Consider the following 6,000-nt stretch of genomic DNA (forward strand, 5'->3'; position numbering starts at 1 on the left):
TGTCAGATTCAGGTCTGGTGCAAGATACAAGCGTGTTAGTTTAAGGGACAGTACTTCTGATACCAGAGAGACATTTTGTGCTGAGCTGTCCTCTTAAGTGTTCCCATGCTTCCTGGTTGGATTTGTCCATTCTCTGTCTCTTTTCCACCTCTCCGCTTTTTCTTTTCCTCTTTTTTCTGACTTGTCATCATTTGCCTTCCTCCTTGTCTTCATGCTGTCATGCAGGTCCTCCCTGACAATTTCCCCCCCATGTTCACAACTCGTCGCGTCCTTACGTCTGTGCCTAATCCTGTGTAGGTGTAGGCTTGTTTGAACGGGACAAGGGCCCGATGTGACCGTCTCAGCCTGCCGCAGGTGCCAGCTGCCCCTATGCTCCAAGCACAAGCACTTAAAGCACTTTAGCTGCGCTGCTACCCGTCAATGCATGCAGTTAAAGATAATTGGACCTATCTGCATCTGCATACCTTTCTTCGGAGGTAGTGCCGGATGAAACAGTGTGATATTGTAAGAAAAACAAAACTAACCCAGAGAGGAAACAAAAGAAAGAGAAACTACAGCAGGACTTCTGACACCAAGCTTAGCAAACACCCCCCCCTTCAGAAATTTTTCACTCAAAGTAACTATTTTTTCTTTTGTTGTGATTGTTGATGTTTTTGTTTCTTTGAAAAAAAAGGATTGCTTCTATGATCATTTGCCAACAAATCTCCACAAGGTGGACACAGCACCATATATGCATTCACACAAGTGGTAGGGGGTCTTAGGGAGGAGGCGTGGTCCTCCCCGTGGAACTTCCTGCCCGATGCTCTCCCACATCCTGTGTAAAGACTTGAAACATGGAGAGAGTGCCGACAGGAGAATGCCTGCCCAGTAGCTTGGTAGCACGGAATCGGCTGTACGCTTCCTCTAACAAACAGCAGCAACTTACACCCAGCCTGTTGGTGCTATATCCCATCTGTTCAAAGACTTGATGTAAGGGGGAGGAACATACATAAAAATGTTTAAGCTATTCCCTCCCTAATATTTGTATGTGTGTCTTTTTATACATAATTATTATGATTAATTATTTTTATTAGTAATAGTAGAATTTCCTGGCCAGCTATGTGTCTGACTAGACATCATGTACAGTACTTAAAAATGAAAATTATTTATCTATTAAAGAATTATAAGCTGATCCAAACTAGGTTTTCTTATGAACAATTCAGTGACTCACCGATTGCACAGTAAAGTCTTTAAAGATTCAGTGTGTTTTGGGGAATATAATCACTAATGAATGTTTTATATTTAAAGAAGCATTTCTTTCCATTGCTCAGCGGATTCATTGGTAGCCTCCGTGCCCAGCAGGCAGATTTCAGCTCCAGGCAAATCTGTGTCAGACTGGGACTCAGGTCATCCCAGTTCACTGCCGCTTCAGGCCGGTGAATCTCTCGCCTCTCGGTATGTCACTTCTCTCCGTGCACTCCCAGCCATCCGGGCTCAGTCTGTTAGCGCAGATGCATGGTCACACTTCTGTAACGTTAACTTTTACTTCTTATTTTTTCTGACTGGTCAAGTTGAAGCTCTCTCTTTGTTCACGGGTAAAAAAAAAAAAAAAAGGTTTCTTTTGTTTTATTCATTTCAAGTTTATCAAGTTTTTGATTCAAGCTTTTTATGGGACAAACTACAAATCAAACAGATATTATTTCCTTCAAGAAAGGAACCATTTTCAATCATATAATTTGTATTTAATGTCTTTTTTAAAATAAAAACTGAACACATTTCACAGAAACTGTCTCTGAAGTTTCTTTTGGTTCCTGCCATGAATAGCATCATCGCCCCCCCCCCCCCCCCCCCCCCCCCCCCCCCCCCCCCCGAGGAAGGTGCCACTCCGATAATACGCAAACTTTACCTGGGTAAACTCAAGATACCCAAGAAGACATTAGTGTGTTGTTTTATCATAATACATTTATACATTGGTCCTCAAGGCCCTCTATCCTGTAGGAATAGCTGTTTCCCTGCTCCAACTCACCTGATACTAATTAAATGGAAATCTCTGACAAGACGTCTGCGATTGAGCCATTAATTTGAATCAGGTGTGTTGCAGCAGGGAAACATCTGATGTCTGCAGAACCGGAGCTGACGACAACTGATCAACACGGATGATATTGATCCAATTTTTTTATGTTTTTAAAAAGAGGATGTAAATGTCATGAAGTTACCAGATATACAAGTTTTAAGCAAGTTTTGCTCTTTTGCAGTGAAGTTCAGGTATGATAACAATATCATACGCTGTTTGCATTTACATGTTGGTTTTTTTTTTTTTTTGGTTTTTTTTTTAAAGGGTTAGGGTTAAAAAGACTGTTATTTAAAAATAAAAAACCTTTCCCAGCATTTTCACAGTTTATCACAGTTTTTACATCCTCCCACAGATAAGTTGATCGTCTCCCTTTAATTTCTGCAGGCAACTGGAGCACAAATTAGCTCCTGTTGAAGTCCTCAAAAGCAATCAGGCTCCCCCCAGTCTTGGAATGTGTCAATAAGGATAAAGCAAGGGTTCAATTTGTAAAGAACAAAAATAAATCTGGTGGTGCCAGGCAGGCTGGCAGTGGGCACGAGAGGTTGAGGCAAATTCCTGTGCCCGACCAAGGCAAACAGAAAGCGGGTCAAAAGGCAGTGCTGAGCTGCATGTTGCTGGTGAATTGGCTAAAGTTAGAAATGGACCTCCACCTTAGATAAGTGTGATAACAAAACTTACAAACACTCTCCATATAGAAAATGTGGTTCAGGAATGTGTCTGCACACATGCTTTCACAATCCTGATGCAGATGTTGTGATGGGCTTGTTTTGCCGCCTAAAGATGCACAAAATGAACCAGGCTGAGGTGAAGGAAGCACCAGAAGCACATAGCTGAGGTTATATATCACCTTTTTTCTTACATTAGATCTCAGTTACAAAAGTGTACATACACACAAGTGAGCAGTTAGTCACTTTGGAATTGACTCACATAAACAGTAGTTCTCTCTCCAACAGCAGCATGTAGACAGAGCCGCCGCAGTCCACTGCGGGACGCGCTCTTTGTGGTCATGTGTGCTTGGTAAAAGAGAACAGCGACGTATAAAGTAGCATTTTATCTTTTTTTTCTTTCTTTTCTTTTTTTTTGACAGATACATCAACACAACTGAGAGCTGACATGTAAATATTGGAGGTAGGTTAATGTAGCAATACCCGTCTGAGAGGCGGCGCCGAGTCGTCGCTGCCTGTCATACTATCTGCCAGCCCATGGGATCATGGGAGATGTTTTCTGAGAGTGTAGAGGAATCTCCACTGAGAGCTTTGCATTCACTGACAAGAGCTGATGTATCACAACAGAAAGTCAAACAACAATGGAAAAAAAAAAAGACAAAAAAACGATGGCAACAACGTGAAAATGATTCATAAGCTCATTTAGAAATACTTCTAAATGACATTTGGTCACTCAGTGCTTTTGTTCTTGTTTGGTTTGCCACAAACCAAACCAGACAACTCCTTAAGGGCAGAGCGAGCTCAACTCAGCAGTGGAGTTACTCAGGGCCAGCGTACATATATACACTTTATACACACATAAAAATAATAATATAATAAAAATAAGGCAAAAAAAGATATAAATACTCATGAACAATTACAAATAACAAATAAAAAGCAATACATTTGAAATAAATAAGGCTGAAGAGTAGAAGTAAATGCATCAATATTAAAATCTCCTTTTCAGAAAACAAAAATAGATTTTTTTTTCTCTTTGGGACGGGTGTTTGAAGGGGGTGGGGGGGGGTGGGGGGGGGGGGGGGGGGGGTCCCGGGTGGTTGGGTCCCACCCCCTGCAATGACAGTGTACCTGAATTCAACACCTCCATGGACAAGATCAATAAATAAACAGCAATCAAAAGGAATAATCAGTGGCTTGCTTCTTCTTCTTTTCTTTTTTTTCTTTCTTTTTTCTTCTGTTTTCGTGAGATCTGGTCCAGCGGTCCATCTCTTTAAGGGCACTCAGCATCTGCAGGCAGGTCGGTGGGATCTGAAATCTTTCCGTTCCATGAGTTCACACACCAGCATCGACCCCCCTGTCCATCCAGAGAGGACTCACACTGCAGAAAGACAGAAACAGAAAGTCTTTATTTGACTGCTTTCATCCTGGCATTTGTGAGGCACACATGTACGGTCCTGCAGCACTAAAAACTGGGTGACATCACTCTCAAACAAAACTTAGTGTGAAGCTAATCCCTGCCTGCAACACACAATCACTGCAGAGCTTTGCTTGACATAATCTTGGACGACTTGCTGAGATTCTTTCATGCTGAGAAGAATAATGAACCCATCCAACTCACACTCGGAGCCGGTTTTACAAAAGACACCAACCTGCTTGGGTTTGTAGTATCCGTGCTTGTCACAGTTGGGGAGGTAGAATCTGGTCAACTTGTCTCCTAATTTTTGTTGGGATTTGGCAATCTTGTCCAAAGCTGTCTGGAGTTCAAAGTGACAAGGAGCCTGCTGAGGAAACAGGAGAATAAAAAAGGTGAACCAAGCTGGCAAGTGACAATCTTCACTGTTTAATCATCAGCAAGCACGTGGGCCAAAAACCAGCTGCATAAAACTTAGTAGTAGTAACAAGCATCTCCATTCTCCCTGCCTCATCTTTTCAAACAGCGCACGAGCTCCCCCTTGTGGCCCACCAGTCCCATCTCAAACCTCACCAAAACTTTTAGCAACACAAGCTGCTGAGGGTCTCACAAAACCCCCCAAACCCCGTGCGTAGGGGTGTGCGCGTCCTACCTGATGGTCGACCAGTTTCTTGCGGATGGCGATGATTTTGGCTTTCATGCTCTCCTGAGTGTCGGCAGCAACCAGGGCAGGGTCGTAGGGCTTGCTGAGACCGGGGAGGTAGTGGCTGGAGCCGGGGTCCGAGATGATGGCTGCGTTCTCCATCTCCGCATCTGGCTCTTCCTGATCTGCAGGAGGGAAACGAGTTAACACGAAGCCGGGAGCTCTGCTGATGTCAGTGGAGAGGATTTACTGGAAGCACAGATGTGGAACGTGGAGGGGACAGGCCTACCTTGTGTCTCGGGCTCGGGGGTGTTCTCTGGCCCGGACTCCGTGCACACGGCCTGTCCGCGGGTGAGGGCGTGCAGCGGCCGGGGGTCGTTGGGTTTCGGCGTGCACCTCAGTCCGGAACCGCACGGCGCCGTGTAGATCCCGCACAGATCCCCAGACTTCAGGGCGCAGGCGAGGCAGCATCCACAGCCGGGCTCGCGCAGCACCTCAGCGCATCCGGGCGCCACCGCTGGACACTGGCTCAGCCTCTCCGGAGGACACGGGGCGCATCGGATCGGCTCTGGCCCCACCACCGGGGACCCCAGCGCCACTGGGACGAGCACGGAGCACACCGCTGCCACCACGACGTGCTTCAGATATAATCCACCCATGGCCAACATGATCTGGATACTAAATATGAGATATGAGATGCAGAGCAAGGCAGAGAGAATTGTCAGATGAAAACGCCGGATTCCCACGATTTCTTGCTCTGCTGTGCCTTTCGTGTGATTTTGGGAAGATGTCTAACTGCGCGCTGCGCGCAGCCGTATTTATAGCCGGCTGCTCTGTGAGTGTTTGACGCATCGGCGTTATGAATGATTTGTGAAAAGAAGGTGTAATGATACCAGGAGCTCTGATTGGCCCGTGCATGTCCGGTCATGCTGCTCATTTGAATACAACAATCGCGTCAATATTTATTTTGGAGCAGGCGGTGCTTGGCACGTACCGCGGACGAGTGACGACACCAGTGTTTGATGTTGCAATCAAGGACTCCCCCCCCCCCCCCCCCCCCCCCCCCCCCCCCAAGTTCTCACGCGGGTGCTAAACTCAAACTTCTTTACCCCCAAACTGCCACATTTCAGAAAAGAAAAACACAAACACGCGCAGGGATTACGTTAAATTCCTCTGGTTCATTTAGAAATCCTGAAATGAGAAGAAGTTGCGTGGATGTCGCGCGTGA

General features: G+C 45.6%; 1 pseudogene across 1 annotated transcript; it reads right to left on the bottom strand.

The window, feature by feature from the left end:
• Positions 1–3,101: 3,101 nt before the first annotated feature.
• LOC306759053 (insulin-like growth factor-binding protein 1) lies at positions 3,102–5,624 on the bottom strand (annotated as a pseudogene). Its single transcript, XR_013771853.1, has 4 exons — positions 5,062–5,624; positions 4,782–4,957; positions 4,368–4,496; positions 3,102–4,096 (listed from the first exon to the last, which is right to left on the bottom strand). The product of XR_013771853.1 is annotated as an insulin-like growth factor-binding protein 1 (transcript).
• Positions 5,625–6,000: the final 376 nt, after the last annotated feature.

This window comes from Telmatherina bonti (genome assembly GCF_933228915.1).
Source record: "Telmatherina bonti genome assembly, chromosome: 8".
NCBI classification, from domain to species: Eukaryota; Metazoa; Chordata; class Actinopteri; order Atheriniformes; family Telmatherinidae; genus Telmatherina; species Telmatherina bonti.